General features: G+C 36.8%; 1 protein-coding gene across 3 annotated transcripts in view; it reads right to left on the bottom strand.

Annotated features, from left to right (window-relative positions):
- Positions 1-12669, bottom strand: part of MAST4 (microtubule associated serine/threonine kinase family member 4) — a 577822-nt gene that overhangs the window by 134471 nt on the left and 430682 nt on the right. The gene's annotated exons all lie outside the window — the stretch shown is intronic.

The raw sequence follows: 12669 nt of genomic DNA, 5'->3' as shown, positions 1-12669 counted from the left end.
TGGCAGGTTTGGTGAACTTCAGAAATAGCAAAGCCAAAAGAAAAAGGACTCCTTTACTTAAAATGCAAAAAACAGAAACAGAACTTGAGTTGAAGAGGTTTGAAAAAAAAACACAACTTGAGTTGCAGAGATTTGAAAGTGAATGCAGGTTATCTCTATGTCTCTATGGTTCACTCTAAACCAGCAGTCCTATAGGGGAACTTTCTCTTTGGTTTATAAATTAACCCTCTGAGTTACAGGGGTGCACTCATCAATGAAGATACTATCATTTTAGAAAATCCACATAGAGCACACAATTTTTATAGTGCTAGACATAACCAGCTACTCTAAAATAATAAAGAACTCCACAGACGTCATCTTTTCCCAGCTTTTATTGTTAAATATATTCATTCCTTTTGGAGCTTTAACTACTGAATTTATATTTGGGCAGTGATTATCATATTGCATTGGAATATAAAGTGTCTCACATCCAATTTGCAGAAAACTTACAAAGTCAAAGCTGCAATGCCAAATCTAACTAGAATCACACTGTCACTTGTTAAAGCTTAAAGCTCGCAGTCCTGGGGTTAGTGAGATGAACTGAATTATCTGTTACTGCAGTGTCTGACATTTCAGGAAGGTCACTTGACTCTCGCTATTGAACTTCTGGCTAGAGAACTGATGGAGCAAACACATAAGTTAGGAATCCAGCACCAGAGAGAATGAAGGGATGTTGTGAGTTTGAAATCGTTGTTACGTAACCCCTACCCCTATCTCTACCCAGCCTAAACAGGCCCACAAGTATCACCTGACATGGATCCCGTCCATTTCCTTCTTGAGCCCTTTCCACATAGGTTGCAGAAATGCCATGCTTTTGTGGTGACAAAGAGCATTTCAATCATGTCAGGAGTTCAGGGTCCAGGTGGCACCTTACGTAAAGGCAACTTAGCAGAAAACATCTGAATAAGCTCTAAGGAACAATTACGAACTCTCTAGGTGTGGCTTGTGATGACACCACAACAAAAGATATAAGCCTTTTAGGCAAGTTGTTTAAATGGATAGACTGTACAAAGCTAGATGAGACATTTTGTACCTAAGTCGCCAGCCAACTGGTTTATGCTCTAAATCTCTTATTTGAAATGTGGTCTGCTGTAAAGAGTAAGCTGCTGCGAAGGGCTTCTTTCATTCAAGACCAAATAGATAAACAGGGTTACAAATCTAAAATGAAATAAGAGTTAAAAAATCTATTCTCATACTTCATTGTTTACATCCATCTGCAGATGGATGGCATATGTAGATGCAGATTCACAATGCCGTATTATTTGACAATAAACTGATACTTTTCTTTGAAACCTAAACTTATTTTGCTTATCACTGAATGTGGTTACAAAAGCCAGGACAAAGGTGGCAATGGTAAAGAGAAACAAACAAACAAACAAACAAACAAACAAACAAACCCCACAGTCAGACTGTCTTCCCAGGAGAGAGTCAAAGTTAATCAGCTTATCATATAACGAAATCTAGATCACTGTAATGTAACAAAATTCATAGGGCACCACACATCACTGCTTTAGCATTGTAACTGTTTCACTAATGTAAACTAACACTCAGCTACTTCTGAATTTGCTGCTTCATTTATGACTTTGACCAGGAGTTTCTATTCCTTGGCCAAAAAACACAGAATATTTTTGAGAATATAAATCCTGCCTATGCCTATGTTGCAATATACTATGCCAAACTAGCTCAGCTTGACTGCCTTTTTTTTTTTGTCTGTGTAGTTTCTTCAAAAAGAGAAGTATCTGTAACAATCTGAAAAAAAAAGCCATACACAAACACAAACACACACACACACACACACACAGAAATGAAAACCCAAAAAAGTAATCCTTACAACTCGATCAGTTAGCTGAGAGAAAAATTTCAGTTATTTTAATGTAATAGCTGCCACTTTTTAAAAAGTGTTATCAAGTCAGCAAGAGTGTTTTTCTTTTTTTTTTTTTTTAAGGGTTAGATGTTCACAGTAAGAACTAATTAACTGCCAAGAATGAGATGGGTTTCCAAAGGAATAACGTTCTCCTCATCAAATACTAGTTTCTATTTATTTTAAGTATGACCATTCATTCTTAATCTGAAAGTCTTTGTAAGCATGGTTAGAACAGGGCAAAAAGTATTTATCTTAATGTTGGATTGAAATTCACCTTGTATACGTATAAATACGGTACATCACTTTTCATAGCTTGTTGTCTGTACGATATTGGACATGAAATAAACGGCAACAGATCTGAGCTACTAGATGTTATTTGTAGTTACTATAAGTGTGTTTGTGTATTTCTGCTTAAAATATAGACCCACATCATTTTCTTTTTCAAGGGTTTTGAATTCTGTTGTTCTCAATAATCCTCTCATCATTTACCTAAAAGTCTATGGTAAATAACCATTGTACATACTGACACATGTGACCATATGAAATAGGTAAACCCACTGATCCAGACAGACCAGACTATGCTGATGAAAAATCATCAAGTCAGGTAAGAAGTAACCCTTATTTTGGTCTTAATGTAAAATAATTCTGCCCTCCCCCAAAATAAAAATGGTGTTTAAAACTGGTCTTATTTATTCTAACATGATACCTTATAGCTCTCCTACTAGGCACTGCAGACAAGCATATATCTTGTTCTTTCTGTGACCCTAATGCAATATCTGGTACAGAGGCACGCTTAATTAAACCTTGCTGAATAAATGAATATTTTGAAAGAATAAGCCAATAAAAATGAGAAAATATAAATTTTGCTGAAAACGTGGGTGGGGAAGTTTAGTCATAATAAAACCTAACCTTTCTTAAATCTCCCCCTTCTTAAATTAGTGGAAGTTTCCATTTTACAGTTTCTCCTAAAGATCCTAGAATCTTCATTAGAAAGCAGAGATTGTGGGTCAGGCTGTGCTGAGAGGTAACAACGTCAGATTTTTTCATTGGCCTCCAGAGGCTCAATGTAAAATGGATTACAGGTACAGAAAGATAATTCACAGAAAGATTTAGGCAACTGCAAACATTCTGAAAGAATCTATAGGTTAAATGAGTTAAAGCAGCCATGGAGCAAGAGTTTTTGGAAGGGGGGCAGATTGCTTTTGACAAATAAGCACCCCTTCAACGCAAGTGACAGAAGTAGGTCACGATGAGTAACTGAATTTTCCACTGACTCATTTCCACATATATCAGAGGCAGTAAAGGACACCAGTGATCTAGTTCTCCACCGGTAAGAGCTGTACAAATTAGTTCTCTCACGAAAGAAGGTGGAATAAAAACTGACCCAGCAGGGAGAACTGCCATCCTGACCTATGAATAGGTCACTAGGCAGTAAGGTCAACAGGCCTGACAGGAATATTCACTTCAGAGAAGTTCCCCGTCTTTAGAAACTCTAACAATTTAGATTGCAGGGATATGGGATCAAGATGATTCCTGCTCTTTCTCCAGCTAACAGATCAGCACAATCACGTTTAATGGTGTTATACCAATTAACATGTATTTTACAAATCTTCACTAAGTCTGTGCGCAGTTTTTCAGTGTTTAACTTTGAATGCAAATAACCTCTACTTTAAGTGTGATAGGGAAAAATTTTGCAAATCATTTCTAAATACAAATTCATTTATTTTAGTGCAAATGGAGCAGACCACTGTAAATGTCAAATAGTCACCATCCATTATAATAGGGCCCAGCCAATCTTTCCAACTTATTCAAAGTTCACTGCATGAATGATCCAAGCCCTCAGTCCCCAGACAGAACTTAAAATATGTCCTTATTAAAAAATTCAAGGGCAATAAATCAGGCTAAAAAGGCGACAAGAGACGACCCTCCTCTGCCATCAACTCTGGGAAATGCCCAGTGCTTTCTGCTGGACTAGCCAGGGAGCTGACAGATTCTCTGTATCTATGCAGAGAACAGCAGCAAAGGGTAGCAATTTAAAGACTGATAATCTCCACCCACCAGGAACTGATATTAATCTATTTAATAAATGCATACATTTTAGTCTAGTCAGAGATCATCCACAGATGAAAGTAAATGCTTTCTTTCACATAGGAAAAAAAATATCCTATGTGGAAGTGTTATCCCCAATAGACATCAATTTTACTTTTTACAGGACAGTTAATGAGTTAGGCAGCATTATCCACACTTTAAACAAAAGTAGTCAAATTCTAGCAAGTTCTGAAATACCAGCTAAAGCTACAGAAAAAAAATTTCACCATAACAGTTAATTGGCATAGAATCAACACCCATGACCTTGGCCTCTTTAGCACAATGTTCTATTGAACTAAAATACTAACTAAAAACATAGCGATTGAGATATCCAAGGCTTTATAAAAGGAGACATTGTAAGAGAGTGGCACAAACACCCAAGATAAAAAAGTGCTGAGGTACAGAACACTTAGAAGACGTTAGGTGTTCCAAATATACAATGTTTGTATGGTTTTAATGTTTTAAACTAAACTCCCTTGAAACTACAAAACAGAATGGAAGGGCTTAAAACCACAACCTCATTACTAATACGAAACAGATCTTATTCTAAATATCACCCCTTGGGACTCTGACCAAGTTGCCCCAGGCCTGCTCTGGAATGGTGATGTACAGAAATGAAAAGGTATTTATTTTCTGAGTTAAAACGTCACTCAGATGATCTATTTTTGCCACCAGTGCTATGGTTACTTCTTCAAAACCAAAATGATGATTATATCATTTTACTGCAGCTATCTAATAAACATCAGATAGTCATCTCAGAGCTCTCATTCAGTGCTAACCTGGTTCAAGCCAAAGTTTAAAAAGAAAAGAACCCTAAACCATCAATATTGCTTGTAACACTATAAACAAAAGAGATATCACACCATGCTATTACTAAATTAACTATAGAGCCTTTATGCTGTATTGTCCTGAGAAATGATTTGTTAAATAAAAACCTATAAGGATGTGAATGACCCATATGTATACAAAATATTTAGATAATAAAAATACACATTTAATTTGAAATTTGGTTTTACAATTTCCTAGATGCTCCTAAATATATATAACACTTAACAAGGAATCATGTGAAATACTAGTAAATTTCAACCTTAAACATACATTTTTATTTAATTGAAAAAATTTCATTAAACAAATTTAAGTATATAATTTCAAATGTATAAAAATAATATATAAGTCTTAGTTTCAGAATAATTAGGATTAACTTTGTACAAACTCGTAAACAGGACAAACTTTTCAAGTCCACAGCAATTTCAATAATGTTGTTAATATCAAATTATAAAGTCAACAGCAATGAATTTATATTTTCCTTTCTCCTACCTTTTTCACGTGAGGAAATGTACTTTCCTTCTAAAACTCCTACTATTCCGTCCACCTCACTTTTATTCTTCATGGACACAGAAATCATGCTGCCAATAAAGGTTTTCTAAGTAGCAAACACTTTTTGTTCTTATCAAAAAATAAATAAAAACCCGACAATCAAAAAACACCATCATCTTGCCATAGAATTTTGCAACCCCAATTTCCTGCTCAATTTCTTTCAAACCTCTCCAGCCTCATTTCCTTTTTCTTAGAGATGAAATACACAGAATGGTGAGGTCCCTCAATATACTTAACTAAAAGAAACATGCTAGCAGTTTGATGAAATTTCAGTAGGTATCTGATCCTCCTACAAGCAAAGATGTTTACATCCCAAATATTACTCCAAAGTAAAACAAAACATATATGCCTATGGGAAACATAAGTATATGGATGGCTCTATGGCTTGTCCTTCCTAGAAAACACTTTTTAAATCATGTACAAATTGTCTCCCCATCTCCACCTCCATTTCTCTTGGGAATGCAGAGGGCCAGAAACATTAGACTCTGACCTGGGTCTAAGCATACCACAAATACTTGAAGCTGCTGGAAAATAAATATTCAACACTAATTAGCTTTGGCACTCTTCATTAATCTTCATGTATATGACTTTTTTTTTTTTTTTGAGACAGTGTCTTGTTCTGTCGCCCAGGCTGGGTGTAGTTACATGATCATGGCTGCCTGTAGTCTCAACCTCCCAGGCTCAAATGATCTTCCCACTTCAGCATCTCAGGTAGCTGGCACTACAGGCACATGACACCATGCCTAGCTAATTTATTTATCTTTTATTTTTGTAGAGATGGGGTTTTGCCATGTTGCCCCAGGCTGGTCTTGAACTCCTTGGCTTAAGTGATTCACCCACTTGGGCCTCCTAATGTGCTGGGATTACAGGCATAAGTCACCATGCCCGGTGGTGGATGACTCTTAATCCCCAATCTGGAACTCTCTTGCCTTCCATCCAGATCCACATATCCAGCATCTCCACTTGAGTGTGTATACAGAAGCTCCAATCCAATGAATCCCAAACTGAAGTTATCATCTCCATCCAACGTGTCTTGCTTCTGTGTTCCCAATTTCAGTAACTGGTACCATTGTCTAACAGGCTAAAGCAGAACTATGAGCACAACCTCCACTTTAGCTCTTCTTCACTCTAATCATTCAGTCATCCAGTCTTACAGAATCCACTTCCTGAGCATCTCCCTTCATTCTCACAGTCACCAACCTGCTTGTGGCATCATCACAATCTGCCTCAGAAGCCCATGATGCTTGCTCTAACTCAGATCCTGGACTCCTTTTTGCACAACTCCAGTTCAATCCCTCATTGCTAGGAATCTTTCCTATGGGCAAATGTGGTCTTACTGTCCTGTACAAAACTCTTCAGTGGCACCTCCTACCCTCAGAGTACATTTCCTGTTTGTCACTCTAATTGAATTTCTCCTCAACTCTCACTCGAGTCTCTTTGTACTATAGCTATTCGTTTTGTATTGTTGTTGTTTTGCCTGGATTATAGTCTTCCACATTTCAATGCTCTCTCACCCATCAAGGTTGTTTACTTCTTTCACAGCCCACTTTTTTGTTGTGTGTCTCCTGGATGCCCTCAAAGTCCACTATAATCCCCACCATGCATGGCTAAGAAGGAGTAAGACAGACATATACTCACACATGATACTGTAAATTCTGTTACTTCTTTGTGTTTTCCTGTCTCCACACGCAACTTCACAGCATTTCCTATAAAGCTGCAAGCACTCAAGAAGGTAGAGACTCATCTGTCTCCTTCACCACTGCCTCTCCAGCACAATCCCTAACACATGGAAGGTGCTCAACTAATATTACTGAATTAGTGAACAAATAAATGCAGAGGATGGAGAGTCAACTACACTCAGCTCCAAATTCCAAGCTTCATCTCCAAGTGAAATCTCCTCTGCATATCTTAAATTTAGAGGTAGTTGTAACAACAGATCCTATCCTAAAGAGTAGCTTCCAGGAAGTGAGGATATTTCATATCTGAATTGCTTAATACAGACTAGAAGTCAAAAAATTCCTTCTTCATCCAACTCTATTCATTAACAATCCACAAACATGTTTTTAGACTGAAAACCCTTATGGTGAAAAGGCTTATTCTTATAAAGTGCACAGCTTCTACTTTTTACTCTGACAGGTAAAGTTTTTATTTGAAATTATCAAAAGAAAACTAGAAGGAAGCTCTGCCATCTTTGATGTAATTCTATGGTTAGAATCAACTGTGCATTCAGGAACCATGTCTAAGACTCCATCACTAAACTGTGTTTCTTTTTGCAGTTGTACCGGGAGGTATCATTAGCCCTCCAGATCCTTATGTGCACAACGTATATTTACGTTCATCTGTGAGTGCATACAGAGATATGGTATGTGGCCAGATTCAACTTTGCTTCCACAGCATAGTTGGGAATCTGGTGAGAATAAAAAACATCTGTATGAACTCCTGGTCAAGAGAGTTATAGTTTATTTTCTTTTTGTAATAATTATATATTTCAATGAATTCAGTACTGCCAATACATACAAACAGCACTCAAATCACCTTTCTTAGTACAACATTAAAATATAAAACTGCTGTCTTCTATACTAATTCTCTGAATTGTATCATTAAAAATATAGATAAATATCCTTACATATTTTGTAGCAATAACTCTGATATTTTACAATAATTATATAAACATGTGTTCTTGAAGATAACAATAATCTTATGTAAAATCATTAAAAATAGGATATATTATATTCTGCCTTCCATATTTAACATGATATATTTGGATTTTCACAAATAAAGGTAACTGGCTAATTTAAACCTGATTTCGAAGAGTTTCTTTTTCATCTGCATTAAGAATTAAAATATTAATATAAGGTGAGGCCCAAAGATAAGGAGGGAGGGAGTCCTTGCCCTCCACATCCGTGTCAGCCTCCATGAGTCATTAAAAAATGATGAATTGTTTTTTCCATCTTTTTAAAACAGAATTCTGTGGTCTCAAATATTCCAGAAGTGTGCCTAAGGGGTTATGATTTACAATTATTCTGTCTCATGTTGATTAGCATAAATGACCATGATAGAAAACTGTATGCAAACCCCAGAAGAGTCAATAAAATGTATTGATCTATAGCAACAACTAAATGAGGAAAAATTACTTACAGTCTATGCTTCAAGCTTCCTATCTAATTTAGTAGAGGATCTTATAACCTGAAAATAATTCCATGTTTACAAAGCATTCTGCTGATGGTTGCAAGAATTACATTTCACCAGCAGATAGACAAATCAATCTCTGCACTTTGCTCTACTCCCCAGTCTATCAGGCTGTGAGTCTGTATCCAAATTAATACAGAGGCATTTATGCAGCAGCTGTAAAGCCAAAAAGAATGCTTCTCTCCATTAGAAGCTGTTGTGAGATGCTGTTGTGGTAGGCAAGTGGCATGGCATTTAAAAGCATTTGAGGCTTTGCCTCTTAAAATATTTTTTCCCCTCTAAAATGTAGCATCGAAGGTGGTAGGTATGTAGGTAATGAGAAGAAATGTCTTCACTCCTCTGAAAAGGTTAGGATAAATTTTGCTCGCCACTTCTCTTATTCATTATATATTTAGATCTTGATCATTAAAACACTTACAAACTCTAGGAAAGAAAACTGCTTTAAGACTAACAGATGAGAAGTGTTTTATCAATATTATTCTTTAGCTTTTTTGTATTTCAAAGATTTTACTTTCCAGCTGAGCAGTACCAATTCAAGCCTGACAAGTAGGTAGGTGCAGTACACAATCTTTATACATTCATGGCCACATTTAATTAGGGAAAAGCACGCAGTTATGACAAAGGAATGGTGAGATGCTGACAGACACAGGCTCCTTTAAAGTACTACAAGAAGTAGAGGGGACACAGTCACATTTCCGCAAGTCCTGGCCTTGGGGCCCTCCAGAGGCAAATGATGTGGGTGATAATTACTCTACTCCTTTCATATAGTTCTTCTTTGTTTTCATATACTCCTGGGCTTTCCTAGCTACATGCTAGGTAAACGTAACTGATGAAAGCCAGCACTTTTCTGACTGGAGTGCTGACCAGGTAAATCAAAGGTTACTTTTTTTGTATAACATCCCCTCAATCATGCCAGGCCCCTGAAAATCAAGTTTCATAACAAACTCCAGAGGCCACCTGGGTCAGCTTTTCACTCCACTACTAGTGTTTAAGCCACCAGAGACACCAGAGAACTTCTGACCTGGAGTCTGTGGACTTCCAAGATGTCTATGAATAGAACTCACTGGGTCCATGAACTTGGCTTGTTTAAAAAAATTATTATTTTCACTAACCAGAAACTGAAATGTAACATTTCCTTCATTTATACATCTGCCATCACAGTATTAGCCATGTATTTTCCATATCACATTAACAGTTGTTACAGATATATTAAAAACTGATTTGTATTCATTATCACTTCAAAGTTACGGTAGTTACTAGACATGCCTCTAGATCTTGATATCTGATGTACTAATAAAGAACCACATATATCACAAATATTTTAATGTGTTCATGACTATTTCATTATAATTGGTTTCCTTTATAATATTATGTATATTATGTTATGCATTTAAAAATATTATTCTGAAATTACATCCATAGGCTTTACTATACTGCCAATGGAATCTTTAATTAAAAAATAAAAAAACAAAACAGGTAAGCAATAGAGAATCCACAATGTCTTGCCAATGTCAGACAACTAGTTAGTGGCAGAAACGTGAATAGAAACAAGATCCCTTTTTAAATTCTTATTTTTAATGGACAAATAATTGTACATATTCGTGGGGTACACAGTTATATAAAACAAGATCTCCGGAGTCATACTTCAGGGCTCATCTCATTACGCTGTTTCATTCCAGATGACCTTAGCTAAAAATAAAAAAAAACATGGGATCCCCAAAAGAAAGAACATAAAATGGAAGCATGTTCTAGGCACTGAATGAGGCACTGGGTTCTCACATGCATCATCCCTTTCGTTCTTACAATCTTTCATCATCATCAGTATGTGTGGACCTATCAGCTTCTTCGTTCAAGGTATTCAAAAGCAAGTTTAGATATTAAGTGTTAAAACTCAAACATCTAAGAAACAGAAAATCAGTTCGCCTATTTACCACCAAAGAGGATTATCCTCAATGACTGCAAATAGTACTTAAAACATTACTTAGGATGAAGATAACGCAATCCTTTCTAGAAAACAGATTTGAAAGTCTTTTGAATGTGTATATACAGATATATATACATACATATACATATATATCTATATATACACACCCCACATTTTGAGCACAACAGTGTACCCTCCATACACATGCTTGTACGATTATGTATGTGTATACATACAGATATATATCGTGTGTGTGCATATATAGCTATCTATATGTGTGTCTGTATATATATATATAGATACATATATCTTCCTTGTTTCAGGCTGAATAGTATTCCATCGTGTGTGGATGGAATACTGTTCAGCCTGAAACAAGGAAGAAAATTCCAACACATTCTACAACATGGGTGAACCTTGAGGACATTGTGCTAAATGAAATAAGCAAGCCACAAAAAGACAACTACTACATAAGTCCACTTAAATGGGGTACCTAGAGTAGTCAAATTCATAGAGACACAAAGTTAGAATGGGAGTGGCCAGGGGTTGGGGGAGGGGGAATGGGGAGTTGCTCTTTAATGAGTAGAGTTTGTTTTGCAGGATGAAAGGAGTTCTGTGGTTGCACAGCACTGTAAATGTACTTAACACTACTAAAGTGTACACTTAAAAATGGCCAAGATGGTAAACTGTATGTGTATACAATTAAACATTTTTTCTATCCTAAAAAATAATAAAAGACATGAACAGAATGGAGAAGAGATGGAGCAGTAATTGGACAAAAATTTTAAAAAAACTGAGTACCGAATATGAATAAGCTAAGGAGGCATATTTATCCTACATTTGCCAGTTTTTCAAACACTCAAAATATCACATCATAATTACCCCACCATCCTGCCCTCCACCCATAAGTTTGCAAATAACTCGGAATAAAAATACTCATCTCAAAAGAGTTAAAGCCATTGGGTTAGGAGGATCTGTTCTTAGTCCTCCACCATGTACACTCCGATCCACATAATGAAGATTCATCTGGCTCTGTCTAAATAATAGGACCCAGGGTCCACAGAAAGACTTTCTCACTTTGATTCTCCATGAGCCACCTAGATGTATCTTTAAGGTCTTGAAGCAATGGGCTCTGGAAACACTGACATCATTGTTCATAGAGTCTTTTTCAACTGCTAGGCTTGGAATGACCAACGTATGATCATGTGCTACCATGTAATTATTGGCTTCTCAAAGATTCTCCTAAAAATGTCCAAGTAGGTCAAGGCCCACAGACTCTAGATTGCTAGAAAAGATGAGGGATATTATCTGAAAGCTAGACCTACAACGTAAGAAGTTTTTCTCATTCCTTTATCTCACTATCTCTCCAGAAACTGAAGTCACAGCTTAATGTGGGTGGAACCTAAGCTGGACAATAATATATATACAATGGAATATGTAACTTAGAGTAATCATAAATCATAGTTATTTAGAATATCTGTCGAACATTCCTATTCATTAGAATCATCAATCTCCACAGGGTATTTCTAATAGAACATTGTTCTTGCTCTATTTAGCTTAGACCCCACAAACTTTACATGCCATCTTATAAAGCATCACTTGGGTGATTCTTTTTTTTTTGAGACAGAGTCTCGTTCTGTCGCCCAGGCTGGAGTGCAGTGGGGCAATCTCAGCTCACTGCAAGCTCTGCCTCCCGGGTTCACGCCATTCTCCTGCCTCAGCCTCTCTGAGTAGCTGGGACTACAGGCGCCCGCCACCACGCCTAATTTTTTGTATATTTAGTAGAGACGGGGTTTCACCGTGGTCTCGATCTCCTGACCTCGTGATCCGCCCGCCTCGGCCTCCCAAAGTGCTGGGATTACAAGCGTGAGCCACTGCGCCCGGCCACTTGGGTGATTCTATGTGTTCATCAATTACATGCTTGCACCAAAAGGTAGATATGCCTATTTATCATTGGTAATTTATGGGCCTGCCATATTCTAGGTGTGTGGGAGGGGAAATATCAAACTCAAAAAAAAAAAAAAAGCTACTGTTGCTCAAGGTCACAGCATGGAGGCTCAATCTTATTTCACACACGCAAATCAGATCAATTGAAGATGGAAATGCATCATACGTTACACAGTTTCAGACTTTGTGAAAAGCAGACCTTGGAATGTGCATTAACAGCAATTTGCATTTAGTAATGTTTCGT

Source organism: Nomascus leucogenys, chromosome 18, assembly GCF_006542625.1.
Source record: "Nomascus leucogenys isolate Asia chromosome 18, Asia_NLE_v1, whole genome shotgun sequence".
NCBI classification, from domain to species: Eukaryota; Metazoa; Chordata; class Mammalia; order Primates; family Hylobatidae; genus Nomascus; species Nomascus leucogenys.
This window is presented reverse-complemented; position numbering and strand designations above follow the sequence as displayed.